Source organism: Amia ocellicauda, chromosome 6 (genome assembly GCF_036373705.1).
Source record: "Amia ocellicauda isolate fAmiCal2 chromosome 6, fAmiCal2.hap1, whole genome shotgun sequence".
NCBI classification, from domain to species: Eukaryota; Metazoa; Chordata; class Actinopteri; order Amiiformes; family Amiidae; genus Amia; species Amia ocellicauda.
This window is the reverse complement of record NC_089855.1, coordinates 11,837,461-11,855,168: the sequence shown is the minus strand read 5'-3', so window position 1 is coordinate 11,855,168 and position 17,708 is coordinate 11,837,461. Positions and strand designations below refer to the sequence as shown.

General features: G+C 36.1%; 1 protein-coding gene across 3 annotated transcripts in view; it reads right to left on the bottom strand.

Moving 5' to 3' along the window:
• The window catches only part of LOC136750957 (cytoplasmic protein NCK2), a 74,639-nt gene that overhangs the window by 41,601 nt on the left and 15,330 nt on the right, over window positions 1-17,708 (bottom strand). The window contains exon 1 of one of the 3 annotated variants that reach the window (XM_066706149.1): window positions 3,020-3,122. The exons of 1 other annotated variant lie outside the window; for it this stretch is intronic. The gene's annotated coding sequence lies outside the window, so the exon portion shown is untranslated. Of the gene's footprint in view, window positions 1-3,000; window positions 3,123-17,708 lie in introns of those variants that run through there. One more of the 3 variants, XM_066706148.1, reaches the window with a different exon arrangement.

Here is a 17,708-nt window from a genome sequence, read left to right as displayed (position 1 = left end):
TTGCCCTGAAAGTGAAGCCACCCCGTCTTATTCATGTATAGCCATACTATATGCTTTCCGTTGTTATGATGGTACACACTGCATAATGCAAATTTACTTTTCCATTATCTTGTTCCAGAAAATATTATCTCAGTTTCTTCATTAACATTTATGCAGCACAGCATGACAAAGACAGATTAGGGAAATAAAATTACATTATTGCATGAAAGCAGCTGGAAAACTAGCTCTGTAACATTAATCCAAACACTAAACCCTGCAGGTTGTGAAGAAATCCCTCTGAGCTTGTCCTAAAACAAATGAAGGCTTAAGTTATTAATTTAATGTACCTTAGAATAGATTGATAACCACCAATTCAACAAAATTAAAATTAAAACCTGATGCGCATGGATTACATATCAGGATGGCAGTTTAGGGTCGACCTCTTCGACAATGTTTGGTAATAGTGCTTTTTCTGGTTGATGGTTAAAACATCTAAACTATATTCATATCATTGTGTTTTTACAGTTTTCTGATGTCTCAGCTCATGTTTCAGGTTTCTATGATCTGCCACTGGGTGTGAGGTAGGGTTTGTACATGTCCACATTGTCTTTCATTTGGTGATTTAAACAATAAAGTGATTTATTTGAAAACTATATAGTCAAGTTTGGGAAAGTTGTCCCATCTCAATTATATGTGAAGATAGAGAATAATTCACTGATATTTTGTTAAGTTTTGGTCTGCATTTTAATTCAAAAGCACAATGTAACATGAAAAGACGTGAAAGCAAATGTGCTCTACTGTATGAAGCAGTCTTAAACGCCTTCAAATGTTCAAAACCACCAATATCCCCGGGTCAAGTGCTATCCTGAGTGAATGAAACCCCACACATGGAGGTTACAACATCCTTTCCTCAGACTGGAGATTAACAAACATATAGGCTACAGCACAATCAGTGGGAAAGCTTTCTGCCACTTCAGAAGTACTGCAAAGATTTAAATTGATAGCCCTGAGCATCCATAAAGCAAAATCAAAAACTGCAAGTGAACTGCTGTATTATTTACATGTTCTTTAGATCTGCTACAGTCAGTTATTAATAAATAGTGTCTCCCACACAAACATACCACATTTTATTAAACAGACTTAGCCCTTTCACCATTTTAGCATTATCCTTGGTTTTGAACCTCTGATGTTGTTCGTTAAAATACAAGTAGTAGGCCTAATTAATTATGATGATATTTTCCCATATATTCAAATTAGATTGTTAAATTACCCATTGTATCATAACATGTAGCATAATTCATAACCTAAACTACTCTGTTCATAAGGCGAAATATAGAAGAAATCACTAAAACTGCTTAAAAACAGGTAACTCATGATTTCCATTTGCATGTGCACATTTTTTCAATCTAGACATGTTATGTTTTAATAAATGGAAGAATTTAAACCTTTATTGAGAACTATCCAGTATTCATGCAGAGTGACTCCAATATAGACTGAACAAGAAGTGGAAACTGTTACTTTATTGAATGGTTAAAGTGTGGTTAGTAATAAAACTAAGGTTTATAGGAGGTATAATTCACTGATCCCCTCAAAACCTTTGGAACCACATCAACTTGGCCTTCATTATAATAGGTCAACCTTCACCCAAGTAAATACGTCTGAATTGTGCTTAGCTGGTGGTGCTAGATAAGGCAATCACTTGTCCTCTAGGTATTTTAGCTGACTGCTGGTTTCAATTATACTAGACAAATTACCTTACTACAGTAGCTACAAACCACTTGTCAAAATAAATAGGAAAGGCAATTGCTTCTTAAATTAGCCATTTATTCTACATTCCTTCTCTCTTTCCAAGCAATAAAGTCTCATACTTCAGGAAGCATGTGCGTAAATGAAATGACCTTGATCGATGGTGGATGCAGTTGTAAGCTTTCTGTTCTGAAATTGTCATTCCCAAAGACCACCTTTGACATTGAAAAATTAAATTATGAATTTATTACTTATCACAGTTTAGAATAAAGAATCTATATCACGTAGGTGTATAGGTAATTCATTGTTTTTCACTCTACTGACTGAAGAATTGGTCTAACAGTTACATTTAGGTGGTTTGTATTTCTTTGAATTATACAACTTATAAGTCCACCAACAGTAAGTTAATTGATCAAATTAGAGTTACATTGGAATAGGGTAAGAGTGCCCATTAAACAGATACTTAAAATAAGATTAGGATTGCATTTCTTCCAATTAAGCTCATATGGGAGTATGTTTGAATGGGCCTAGCTTCAAATTGTGGTGTTGGCCAGCTTAGGTTCAAATTGTTGCTTTGGCTTAAAAACAAACAAATCTGAACTGTTTGTAATTACTTTCAATATTTCTAATATGCATTTGAATACACAGCATTAACTAGAAACTATTTCAGTTATTTAAATGTGCAATGTACTATATACAAATATAAATTATGAGTTTATTTAATTGGGTTTTGCCAATACTTTGTTCATTGCTTTACTTCTTTTTAGTTTAAGGTTTGGTAATATATTTATGTGAATCAGCTGCTTTCAATAGTCAGGTACATCTAAAACATTGATCTTTGGTACATTTTTACAGGTACTCCCAATACTCCGTGTATTTTTCCATACTCATTAGTATATAGCAGACAGGCAGGATTGCACAGTAAAATGGTCTTTTGAAAAACACTTTCCAAAAAGCAATCTATTAATGACTTAATCACATATTGCTATTTGTACCAGTTCAGGTCAATAGCCATAGCCAAGCTCTAGTCCAGTACTAATATATCATTAATAAATTGGAACCCATACCACATAATGCAAGACAGAACCCTCAAAAAAGGAATACGTATAAACCCGTTAAACACAGTGACATTAAGTAAAACGTCCAGTAAAGACTGAAATGCACTGGCTTTTACCCATCCCCCTCTATCCTTTTATGTTATAAGTGCAAGGGGAAAAGCACAATCATTATTCAAACTGCATTATGGAACTCGAACAAATTAAAAATATTACATACATTGGAGATGTGTGTTCACCTGAAAGTGTAAGCCGATATTAAATCTCCCCATGGAGTCACTGTAAACTGCATGCGGCCCCTGTGCTCCCTGTCATGTTCCTCTGAAAACAGCACTCACCGTGCATGATCACTGATATTTGTGTCTGACAGGAATATTTTGCTGTAAGAATGGAACCCGGACAAACCTGCCCGCTCAGTTTTCCAGTCCTAGATAATCACACATACTTTACCAACTGCCAGTGAGCTCATTTGTACATGCGTTCTCAACTAACTTAATAGATAAATCCATTCTCAATTGCATTCGTAAAGTACGTTTTTCATTGGTGCTTATTTTTTTAAGTTTAAAAGTATTAGTTTCTTACCATTTAAAACACAAGCATTTTCATTCAAAGTATAAAATGTTTAAAAAAAAATGATTTGGTATTATCTGAAAGTGGCCACACCAGTTTCTTTTTGCATTTCTATCGCACAAAGACTGAAAAGACTACATAGATGATAAAGATTAACATCCAGGCTATATTCAAATGCATTATGTCACCAGCCTCATTCATAAGGAGGGGGATTCTCCAAAGAAACCAAAAGGATTTGGTAATTTGCAAGGCATTCCTTTGCAATGAGTGCTGGAATGTGAAGAAGGCTTTTTCTCTTTCCACAAACAACAGCATGGTGACTGTTTAAATTCAAATCAAGTACAAAGTGACAGATGGTTTGTTTTTTAAAAGCAGGGTATGGACTGAAATCACCAATGATCTCTACTGTCCTCCTCATTTTCTGTATTGTATAAATTAAATAAAAAATAAATCTAAAATAAATCTTCTTGCTAAAAGCTTTCCAGGACATGATGCCAAAATAAGATGGGAAATAAAATGTTTTATTTTAGGAACTCTGCAAGTAATCAACATGAACAAAGTGATCACATAGTCCTAGATTGCCCAGAGTCTTGGCATCCTGATTGGCCATTTTAATGAGAAGTCGAGCTGCAGCCCTTGCAGCATGAGGGGCAGAGAACCTGTAGGTAATGGGATAAAAGAGCCATGGATTCTGTGCCCTCGTTACTCAATGAAATGCTCCTGGGATGGCCCTACTGCAGCTCATCAACTCACAGGAATATAAAAATAAAAAAGGCTTTCAATGCTTGCACAAAGATGTATTTATTTTTCTGGCTTGCTGTTAAATGGACAAGGTTGATCTCTCCGTGGTCAAGCTGAATGAACCCAATTGTACGAAGTACTTGGAAGGAGAAACAAAAATAAATGCAATTACTGACACAAAAAGGTCGCTGTACATTGATGGGCTAGATTTGTATGGTCACAGAGCAGTTTACAAAGCCTCTCTAACATGCATGAGCATGATTTTCTGTTACTTAGACAGTGAAAAACATATAGGCCTACATTACTTTTTGGGGGATAATATTGTAAAACACTCTAGGAGCATTAGCTTACTATGGCACAATTAATCTATGGGCCACATGTAAAATGATTTAAAATCAAACTGGAATCATATAGAAGCACTTTTCAATGTTTAATTTCTTAATGTAATGGTAATGCTTTTGGCAGATCAGCTTGCTTGGTTGCTCTTGGTCTCCGAAATGCAGCCGTCCTGTAAGAAAGCCCTGCCCTAAGGCCAGCTGCAGTCTGACGAATGGTGATCATTTCTGTAATGCCCAATGAGAACGTCTCCGTGTCTCTCCATGTCTCTCCGAAGAGAGATCAGAGCATGGCTTGCTGTCAATAATAACTGTTCACCCAACCCATCCAGTCAGTGCAGCTCAGGTATCATGTCTGACCTCCATGACCCCTCTGTGAAAAGCACAGCCTGTAAATCAAGGCAAGTCAATGCGGCAGTTAAGCAGAGAGAGGGATTTCAATTACTCCACGTTATCACTATAACCCTCACCCTTCACAGCTTGAGAACGACTCCAACCAGGTTAACAGTTTGTCCATTCAAAGCCGATTGTCCAAACTTATATACCATAGACCATATATATCTACGAATACTTACAACTGGTTAAATGTGTAGCAGCTAGACTACCAGTCACACTGAGAAATTGCAAAAGGGAGAAGAAAAAAAAAACATCTCTATCTTGCCCAGTGGTGGAAATATTGATCAGATGCAAGCTGCTGAAGCCGATAATTAATAATATATAAAGGCTGGTACTATAGATGGGACTGTCAACCCAAACGCATTTCGTCAGCAGTCGGGAAGCAAATTAGTTAAAATTAGAGCAAGTACTGTGCTTCACATTTTGTTACATGGTGAAAAATACATATCATAATACATATGACTGGCATAGCAAACTATAGCTACCAATTTGTTTAGTAGTTGAGTCACTTAAATTGTCATTTGTGTGCTGCTTATCACTGCCAAAGTCAGACATACCATGTGACATATAGCATGGGCATAAAAAAACCCTGAGGTTGATGTATTAGTCTCGATACAAAAATAGCAGCAAAACGTCAGTGCTACAAACACAGAGAATAAATGCTCTAGTGTGATCTGCACTTAACCATGTTGATGACTTCTTTCCAACTTAATATTTAATGGCGTTTAATTCACAAAAAGCAGTCAAACACTTTGGAGCTCCTGTACTTTCATTGCTGGCAAAAAAATACTGCCAATGCCACAGCACTGAGAAACAACTGGGTAATTGTTGCTGCTGCACATATCCAATGAATCTGAGAACAGTCGAGACCAGAATCCAATAGCCATAAAACTAAAAAAGAAAAAGATTCTTTAGAATACATCTTAATTTCCAGTGTACAGTACTGCCTTTCATGCTGTGCTTCCACAATAATCCTGTACAGTGTGGTACAGGATGCATTGGCACTGTAGATTACACAGATTTCATCATTCAAACCAGCTGGGACCATGAACCACTCGGATTTACTAATTATTTACATAAGCGGATTTTCATAGTCCATAGTTGGTATAAATGTATAAACATAGCTTGAATGTACACATTTAGAAGATTTTAACATAAAAATGACTCCTTAAAAAACATTTTCTGGGGGAGGTGTGAAAATATGGAATCCAGTTTAAGTCTTATTAAGTTTTTAAATTTGTAATGCATCCTGAGCTACATTATTATAATCTGAAGAGTCGGGTCGGTCAGAAAGAGCCATCAGACCTCCAGAGCTTTTCAGTTGGACATAAAGGAAAAAGCATGAACTGGGAAAATGGCAAAATAAGAAATTCACTTTGTATCTGTGTTGCACTAAACATGTATGATTTCTAGCAATAAACACATTCACTTGAAAAAAAAAAGTAGATTATATTCAAATACTAAGATAAGGCTGAACTTCATAAGTGTACATAATCTGTATATTTTCTTAAGTATCTATTCAAAACCCTGTTTTAACAATTATTTTGGGAGTGAAACCACACTGGATTTGGAACAATCTTGGTTTACAGCATGCATTAAGTATGACCCACTTTAGGCTTTTCTACATAAAACCATATCTATAAAAAGAAAAAGACAATGAGCATAATCTGCATAAGTGACTAAAAAGGTGCTTTTATCTTTGCAGGGGCATCAAGCACAGTAGGTATGCCCAGATACAACTTTCCACTTCACTTAATTTCACACATTTAGCACAACCAACCTGTTAATGGATTAAGGGATATTTCAGTCATAGAAATGGTTTAAAGGTCTAGTGATATTGAAAAGATTGTGAGCTTCATAATTTATAAACAATAGTTGTTTTTAGCAACTTTGCAAATTACATTTTATGACAAGAGTATAATTTTAGTAAAGTTTAGGTTTTCATATAATATATATTTTCCAAACATGGAAGGTGCTTTTGCTGAACACCTTATATCCAAGCCAACTCTGGAATCTTATGATATCATACTTAAGTTAATCTCCTTTATTTGTATAATATATTATTTGTTTGTTTGTTTGTTAAACAGCTTGATTTCCAAAAATCAACAAGTCTGAACCAGAATGCTGAATACAGGTACAGTGAGGGAAAAAAGTATTTGATCCCCTGCTGATTTTGTACGTTTGCCCACTGACAAATAAATGATCAGTCTATAATTTTAATGGTAGGTGTATTTTAACAGTGAGAGACAGAATAACAACCAAAAAATCCAGAAAAACGCATTTCAAAAAAGTTATACATTGATTTGCATGTTAATGAGGGAAATAAGTATTTGATCCCCTATCAATCAGCTAGATTTCTGGCTCCCAGCTGTCTTTTATAAAGGTAACGAGCTGAGATTAGGAGCACTCTCTTAAAGGGACTGCTCCTAATCTCAGCTTGTTACCTGTATAAAAGACACCTGTCCACAGAAGCAATCAATCAATCAGATTCCAAACTCTCCACCATGGCCAAGACCAAAGAGCTGTCCAAGGATGTCAGGGACAAGATTGTAGACCTACACAAGGCTGGAATGGGCTACAAGACCATCGCCAAGCAGCTTGGTGAGAAGGTGACAACAGTTGGTGCGATTATTCGCAAATGGAAGAAACACAAAATAACTGTCAGTCTCCCTCGGTCTGGGGCTCCATGCAAGATCTCACCTTGTGGAGTTTCAATGATCATGAGAACGGTGAGGAATCAGCCCAGAACAACACGGGAGGATCTTGTTAATGATCTCAAGGCAGCTGGGACCATAGTCACCAAGAACAATTGGTAACACACTACGCCGTGAAGGACTGAAATCCTGCAGCGCCCGCAAGGTGCCCCTGCTCAAGAAAGCACATGTACAGGACCGTCTGAAGTTTGCCAATGAACATCTGAATGATTCAGAGGAGAACTGGGTGAAAGTGTTGTGGGCAGATGAGACCAAAATCGAGCTCTTTGGCATCAACTCAACTCGCCGTGTTTGGAGGAGGAGGAATGACCCCAAGAACACCATCCCCACAGTCAAACATGGAGGTGGAAACATTATGCTTTGGGGGTGTTTTTCTGCTAAGGGGACAGGACAACTGCACCCCATCAAAGGGATGATGGATGGGGCCATGTACCGTCAAATCTTGGGTGAGAACCACCTTCCCTCAGCCAGGGCATTGAAAATGGGTCGTGGATGGGTATTCCAGCATGACAATGACCCAAAACACACAGCCAAGGCAACAAAGGAGTGGCTCAAGAAGAAGCACATTAAGGTCCTGGAGTGGCCTAGCCAGTCTCCAGACCTTAATCCCATAGAAAATCTGTGGAGGGAGCTGAAGGTTCGAGTTGCCAAACGTCAGCCTCGAAACCTTAATGACTTGGAGAGGATCTGCAAAGAGGAGTGGGACAAAATCCCTCCTGAGATGTGTGCAAACCTGGTGGCCAACTACAAGAAACGTCTGACCTCTGTGATTGCCAACAAGGGTTTTGCCACCAAGTACTATGTCGAAGGGGTCAAATACTTATTTCCCTCATTAACATGCAAATCAATGTATAACTTTTTTGAAATGCGTTTTTCTGGATTTTGTTGTTGTTATTCTGTCTCTCACGGTTAAAATACACCTACCATTAAAATTATAGACTGATCATTTCTTTGTCAGTGGGCAAACGTACAAAATCAGCAGGGGATCAAATACTTTTTTCCCTCACTGTATCTTATGTGCCAGTTATAAGATGATTACAGTCGAGTATTTCTTTAATGTTGTAATTTTATGATTTATACTGATCCTTAAATGAGGCATGATGGTTTATACCCTGTATTTTGAAATAATTCCACTAGGAGTTCTGAGGAATACAAAGCTAGAAATAGGAATTTGAAATTTCTAGATCAGGGAACTAAAATAAATCAATATGTGTGTGTGTATCCTGTATAATTATGTTTGGCTGGAAGATCTTATTTAGGAAACATAAAATCTGAAGATGCACTGGAAGATGGATCTAGTGTAACCTATGTTATACACGCAAACGTAATGTCTCGTATTCTTCTGTATCTTTTATTTCTTGTGTATTTTAGATATAATCACATTCTGTATGTCAATGCAGATAAAATCAACTCAATATCCTGCTGCCATTTGATGCAGTATTTTCCACAGGATGAACACATTTTAGCATTTCGATCCTATCATACGACTACGGGTAATGGTATTCAATAACAGTGCTAGCCTTCCCATCTGTGCTATTATGTGTAATCATCACTGAATTTGTGAATCATGTTCACTTCTTGTTAATAAGGAAGCGTGGGAGAAACTTGTTGATGCTTAATTTAAGCCAAAGGATTAATGAAAGCAATGAAGTATCTGAATGAAAGCTCAAACCAATTATTCAAGAGTTCTTTGGAGTACAAGTATTGAATTAAAAATAAGGCAATCTTCATAATTCTTAAGCAGAACTGCATATAACATTACACACTGTATGGTATAACCTTTTCAAACCATGTATCAATGTGGCCATGATGACATATAATGAAAAAAATACAGTTCTCATAGCAATTGATTTGAATGTTGACATTCTACAGAATGAGAAAATAGCTGAAAATTTCCAAATGTGTCCTTAAAATTGGCAGTTTTTTGTTGTTTGTTTTTTCATAGCGAATTATAATTTGGATCGGCTGCTGTATCCAATTGTGCACCTTCCAGTTCTCCCTCGAGATGCTCTGACGAAATGGTATGGGCTGAGATGAGATAAAGGGAGGTCTGCAGATGATGGGGAAAATCAAAAGCTGTTCACACTCCATGACTAAGTGGTCCCACTTTATCATTACTGCAGACATGATTACTGCAGAGACATTTCATGACATGCCCATCAGCAGTGGCTAAAGGTTATTACTCGCCACAGCAGGCAACGAACAGACAGTTGATTTCCAAATCTTTGCATCTTCCCCCGGTAGTCAGTTAAGGTCAAATCCACTTTCAAAACACGTTGCCTTTCTAGGAAAATCTTTCAAGACGTCCTTTCTGTTACTAACTGTTCTGCCGAAGCAGGTTATTTTTAAACATGGTCAATAAACCACAGCCTACCCCAGAAAGGCATACATATATCCGAGCCAACAACCTGAATGCTTTTGCATATGGCTTTCTTAGCAGATTTTGGTTTGTTTTACATACGGATTTATGCCTGGATTTTGTTAAATTATACTTTAGTATCTGTAGTGCACCATAGTCAGGTGTTCTGCACTCACCTTAAACACCTAAACTCACCTTTTTTTAATTATGAATACATTTATTGAAGTAAAGTGTTTATGCATTCAGATCATGAATACTTAAAAAATACTTATTTATATGCAGCTAAGCCAAACAGAGCATGGTTCAGTGCCATAATGGAGACTGACACAAAATGTTTTCATCAGATGCAAGAGGAGAGAATTATTTATTCAAAAAACACAGAGGAAGTCAATTGTAAAACATCTGGTCAGTCTTGGTACAGGTGCACTGGACATAATCAGCAATAATAATCAATAGAAAATTGAATACATCTTACTTCTTACACTATTTCTTGCACTACAGATTACTGAGTATATTGGTGCGCTGCCATGTTAATAATCTATCCAGTATTTTCAATTTATGCAGGAATCAAGAACAAGTGGGACACTCCCACACACTGTATTAATCTCATTTTATTTAAAAAGTATTCAGTATTAAACCTAGATGATGGCTCTAGATATGTAGCCAAGGTATTTATCTTTTTTTTTTTTTTTTTTTTTAATATCTAACTCAGGGTTCATAAACCTTGGAGTCTGTTCTTTGTCATATATTGAAAAACCTTCAAATGAGCATAGCAACATTCACACATGGGTTCAACACAATAACTGTTGAACACAATAACTATAAAGCTTGGATAAGTAGCGTTTACTGCTCTTGTTCAAATGGTTTCTAAAACTTAATTGGTGGGGTGACACGTTATTAGCAGTGAACGTATTTCAGTTAATTTAAAATTATATTAATTAATTTAAAGTTATAAAAATTGACCCAGGGTTATGCAACGGAACTGTGCAGGATTTGCAGATTAAGCAATGTGTAAAAAACAGCAGTTTTAAGATTGTAGAGTGAGCTACGTTCCATATATGGCATCATGGCTGTATTGATCTGATATAGGATTTTAACTTGTTTCACAACACAAAGCCTCTACACATGAAATTTCCAGTTTATATCAAAGTGCTTCATATTTTCATTAGGTTTTCCATGTTTTACATCATTGTCAAATCTAAATGTACCTTATCCTGCTTATTGCAGGCACAAACCACATTTTCTCAAGCATTTCAGCCAAAGCTTAACACTCAATACCATTTCCCGTGTAAACAACCACACATGGAAACTCGACCACTGCCAAAGGCCACTCGAAAACTGCTTGGCACTGGGGATTGTGACCGGCCAAACATTGCTGACAATGTCAAGGAAAATGTGTGCAAAATTCAGCTAAAAACTGAAAAGCACTGCGTTTGCTGGTAAAAGAACAGCACTCGCTAATAACATGAATAAAATATGAATTTATTTATTTTTTCCCCACAGACATGTTTTTGTTCTCCTTTTCCCCTTCAAGCAGCTATATGTTGTTACAAATCTGGGTTTCTATAGGTTAAACAATAAAAGGCTTCCAAATTCATTTTACACTGGAAACAAGTATTTGTTCGAACAAAAACCACAACAACAAAGAGCTTTCCTGAAATGTTCATGGGTAATAAGGAAAGAGTAGAAGTAGATCCAGTCATACAAAAATGTCCTCAAAATGTATACACTCCTGTAGTCCGCTGAATTATTCCCTTTGATGTGCATTAATGCCCTGCTGCACAGACCAGTGTCAAGACAGTCTTCATGACACCGCACTCACCGTCGGCTTTCTTCTCCTGACCAAACTTTGCTCTTACCCGCAGGGCTGTTCTCATCCTCTGCGTTGTCAGCATATTCTGGTAATTAATAGGGGCTCTAATTAGAATGTGTGCCAAAAATTTATACATTAAGGGCAGGAACAGAAAATTTACATTTTGGAAAAAAAAAAAAAAAAATCACAGCATATGGTGAGATCCCAAAGACTACTTAATCGCTGTGTTGCAAATACACTTCCTTCTTTATGCGATTTTAAAGGGTGAAATAAACACACACATCAAGGCTATTTTTACAGATAAAACTAATCTTATCTCCCAAAAATTTGACTTGGTTATTATTATTCTTAAATTAAATTAAGGGAGAAATTGTGTGAACATTGAAGAAGGAAGATTTTGACAAGTTATGTCTTTTCAAAGAAAATATTACTTCAGAGGGCACAAACTCAGGAATAATGGTTTAATCTGAATTTTGTCACTGTGGCACTGATCCATAAAAACACTTAAATATTCCTATCTGCATCTTAAAAAAATAAATAAAAGGCCTGAAGACATGTTTTGGATCCAAATATACATGGCTAATTAGCTGTAATGATGGGTGAGGGGGGGGCTTGAAAATGGTCTGACAGGGAAGTCGGAATGATTGTTCAATTAGCTACTGACAACTTAATAACCTAGGGAATTTTTTCATTATGGCTTATTATTAGTGAGAAATAAAAAGTACTTAGTTGCACTACTAAAATTCAGCTGCATATCACCATTCACAACGTGCGGTTCATCTACACAAAAGTAAGAAACTGAGAGGGTATTGGCAAGCTCCTTCAACATTATTAATGTTTGCTTCTTTTCTGAATTATTCATTGGCTGAACCAAAAACACCAATAAATCACCAGCCTTAAAAATATAAGTGAACTTGATCATTTAGCCTAAACCTGTTACAAATAATATGACCGGTAATTGTACAGGAAATGTACAGTAGGGTGTTACAGAACCAGAGAAACCCTTAGGTCAACTGAAGCACATATGTTAAATCAGCCATTCAACTTTAATTGGTAAACCCGAGCTTTCTGAGCAGTAACAATTCCACCTGTGGCTACAGTGTCAAATTACTCGTTACAAATAATGGAATGGATGTGCACATTTGTAGTTCAAAATAACAGCATTTTATTAAATGTGTAACAGAGCATGATTTATATAACATCCTGTTACGAGGTGATGAATTCCCCAGTCAAAAGACACCAGCTTTATCATGACTACTTAGCTGCAGAGGGCTGGTGTGCAGGCAGGTCCGGGGTGCTAGAACGAAGCCAGTTCATCTCCAGGCTACAAAAACTGTTAGTCATGCAGTCACGACATTACTCAAATGTTACAGGCCGTGTGACATTTGAAGCTGCAGTGGAAATTAAAGGAGGAGTGTGGAATTGATGAATGTTGCATTAGTGATGATGATTCGTCCGTCGGTGACGTGAGTCGCCCTGACACAAAGCACAAGCATGCGGATGGACTATACAGTAATGCATAATCAAACTTAGGCCACGTTTCAAAATATATATGCTCTTAAGGAAATACACTGGATTGAGAAAGGTCATGCATACACATTTTATTGTGACTTCAAAACTGATTTTTGAACACTTAAGACTTTTTTTTTTTTAAATATGCTTGCAGAATTTAAGTTAAAAGACTGTCTGAATATAGAGTATATGACTATAAAAGACAGAGCCTTGGCTTCAAGGAAGGACATTGCAGAAACTAAAGTTGAGAGCAAGTCAATAAACTCGGAGCAGCCCTGGTGATGTCAGCCAGATGAAAGAGCCTTCTCTGTAACTCTGTTTGACATATTGCAGACTAGGGAATGTTTTTAGCCCACTGGTACAGCCCTTCAACTTTATGTTTTTTGCCTACAAGGAGGTCCACACTAGCAGGATACAAGTGAAATTCTCTGCTACCACAAATTTTAAAAAACGAAAAAAATGATAATTTGAACTAAAACATAGCTGAATTGAATCACCATCCGATGTAGCAGAGAATTTACTATAGAACAAAAACATTATCAATAGTGTTTTAATAATAAAATACATTAATCAATAAATGAGTCTTGAAGGCTTGGCACTAAATGGCAGATTAAACCATCACAAACTGGTGAAGTTTAATGCGCAACGCTGAAATAATTGTTCCAAAGCAAATTCTAATCAAACTCTGAGACAGAATGTTTTTTATTGCCTTGTCAGTCAGTAATGTGCAATAAGTGCTTTCCACTTCATTTGCAGTTATGGCTAATTTATCCTGCTAACATGCATATCCCTATGAACCTCTGAGAATTTTTTTTTCCTGAAGGACCAAGATATGTTCTGTACAAAAGCTAAAACAGCACAACTTTTATCCCTTGAGTTAAGTCTATTTTTTATATTTATTGAAGACATTTTATTTGGAAGACCTCCAATGATAATAACAACAATAATAATAAAAGCAGCTGTTAGTCACTAGTAACTCATGTGGATACAAAATGTTACAGGTCTCTTGTTTACTATATTAGAGAGGCAAACAATAATACTTCATTCCATCTTTACAAATAATTCAGCAGAAATACTTCTTTCCCAAAAAAGATTAGAAAAAGCCCATCTTAACATAAGAAAAACATTGGAAAAACTGTAAAGCAATGGCCACTTTTCTAATTAACTCAATATTACTAACTTATTCATTATCTTTAAGGATTTAAGCACCAACTCATAAGCACAGTGTTGGATAATTAATAAATATGCTCCTGTACAAAGGCATAAAACTTGTTTAATCGTGATATAAGTCCGATTACATCACTGACTAGGATTACGTCTGACTTTTGAAGGTAACTGGCATTACTGATACAACTCTTCCTTCAATATGTTTTATCATTCAAGTTTATATTCAACTGAAGGAATCCACATTACATTCAAATGAAGGGGACCAGTACATTTATCTGCAGAGTATGTAGCCTAAGTCTCTACATATTCACTACATAAAATAGAGAATATAAACGATAGCTAGAGTTGATCTGTGTCAGTGTGTAGACTTATTTTTCCCTTCACTCCCTCTGCAAGTGTGGATTAACATTCGCTGCTGTCAGGTTTACCCATATTTGATCATGATGTTTAACTAGTGAATTAAAAAAAAAAGTTAAAAGTTTCACTCATTTACATTGTATAAAAAACACATCTCTGCAGCAGGTTTCAGAGACAGAAAACAACAACACTATTTTCTCTCATCTGTTTTTCCAGGAAGTCTGTGTACAAACACATTCTGCACTTGGCTGCAAAATTAATTCTCAATGCTCGTCCACGTTGATCATGGGTTTACTGTTGCAGAGGAATCATTTTCAATGGTTTCTCATCCGGCTGGAGCTCAGTTTCTGAGACGAGAGATATTACTACATTTATTTTTAGGCCAACTCTAAAATTAAATACTCTTCATGGCTGTGGGGGACAATCTTGGGGGATCATAATACAATAAATTAAATGTATTATGAGTTCTTAGAAACCATTTTACACAAAACCACATTGTAGGATGTTAAAACAGCCTAGATGAAATATTATAAGCTAGATCCTGCAATGCTGCATTAAGAAATATGGTAAAAACTACCTACAAAATCCCTTTTTTATAACAAACCTGTGTAAGGCAAATGGACTGCACTAACTTTAATCTCCAAGCTAGATCCCCATCTCGACAGAGGAGCTTTCCTTGTCCTTTCTCTATCAAGTGCCAGATCACAGAGCGAGGAGTGGACTTTTTCAGGTACAGCACTAATCAATCCAAAGATTTACCAGGAGATAAGGACATTCAAAAACCCACTCAGAAGCCGATGTGGATAAAAGAAAGGGGGGGGACGGAAAAAAGAAAAGGAGAAAAAGCTCTTAATACTGGCTCAAAATCTCAGAATAAACCACTCAACTACAAAGAAAGACAGCAGAAGCAGAATGAGAGAAAACCTCACCTTGCACTAAGACAATGGTGAGAATTAGTAAGCGAATGTTACATCACTCAATCAATAGACACACTAGCACAAATACAGACTAACAGGGCTTTAGGAACAACTGCAAAACCTTCTACTTACATTCCATGGGCAACTCTTCTTAAATTACACAAATGCTGTACATTGTAACTTACCTACATGGCAATAATACATAAAGAAATCAAAATACTACAGTAGCTTACCACACCATTTTGGAGGAAATTGTAATTACTATAATAAAGACACCACTATAAATTTTAAAGTAGACATTCAGATCACTGTTGTTATCATTATGTTCTACCATAGTTGCTAGTTTTATTATGACACTATGTATTGGACTAAAAAGAATGATGAGTTAACCTTTTTGTGGCCAAAAGTAGTTTGATATATTAATTTTGGTCCTCAGAATAAATGTAAAACCCCAAACTGTTACAGCCCTTGTCCATGGGGGAATGACATAAGAAAATGATAGACTAAAACAAAAAATAATAAAATCCAGACAACTACTCAATCTGTCTTAAAACATAAGTTTACTAGACCAGTAAATAAACAGACTATTCTGAACAGGAACAGATCCTAAAACACATAAAATAATATGTTTCAACACTCACAAACTAAAAATCTTCTGTACGTTTTCTAACAAAGGTTGACAGGTGCTGCTTTTAAGTGCTGATACTGGAAGTTATCTTTGTATCTGTAAGTGTTTGTAGTGAATGGCACATTTTCTACCACCTATGGAACACAAATATCAGAGCAACAGGCTTCTGAGGGAACTTGGATCACTTTGTGGGATTAGTCTAGAAACATCCATTGAGCAAACTGAAGAACCTGGAAACTAAATAGTCCTACATCAGAAGAGGGAGATTTATGTACATGTTAATTACTTGCAACCTGCCTATTCAACATGAAGTAATGAACATTTCCCCCCCCACCGCAATAAATAATAAACATGCAGAATGTCTAAAGGCATTGGTTACACATGCAAAATCTACACTAATTTTAATTACTCCTAGACTGACTTCTTAACTAGATTTCTTCACCTTCAAAATAAGGCAAATCATAGTTTGATGCAGTCTCCCTTCCTCAAAACAAAGCCAATTCTAAACAAAAAAAAATGGTATATTATGCAGATGTCTTAGTTATGTCAAAATCACATCACAATTTCTGTATTTATGTATTTTCTTTCATACATTTTGATTTATTCATTTAGCATATTTTAAAATACTTTTCTCCTATTCGACCTCTAAGAGCTAACCATTCAGCATGTATTTCCCATTTGAAGGCATCTTCTGTGTTTCAAGACTATGTCACTTTGATGGACAGGGAGTACATTTTTTCATAAAGGTGTTATTTATTTGGCACATTCAGGTTGCATTCCTGCTGGGAGATACTATTCCTGTTTCACATTATATACATGCTTCCTCATTCTGATTTCAGTAAAAGACAACATGTCAAAATATTTATAACTAAAGTTTCATTTGACCTTCTACAGGTGACATGTCAACAGCTGTTTGTTTTTTCATTACAGAAGCCCATATCAACTGATGTGGAGAGCAAAATGCAGAAGCCATCAACAATCCCCACAGTGAATGCTTATTATTATGCCAATTTATTCATAATCCTTTTTTCTCTGTCCTTTTACTGGCTTTAGCTGACAACAGAATCAAACAACAAACGGAACTGATTATTGACAGTAACAAATTATTAATTTCTTAGCAGACGCCCTTGTCCATGGCAACTTACAAAATGTATGTAATGTGACCCCTTCACCATATGTTTACAATATTTAGAAGTCAAATATGCCATTTTAAACTTTTTTTATTTACTCCATGTCTGAGTCATAAGTTAAACACAGAAATCTGATTTAGAATTGTACATTAATTGATCATTACTTTCAATTAAAATGACATTCTTTAAACTACAACCAGTGGACACTGTTCATGTCACATTGTCAGTGTGTTCATGTTTTGCCTAATTCTTCAAGTGAAAAGACTGGTCGGGAGCCCATTGTTTTTGT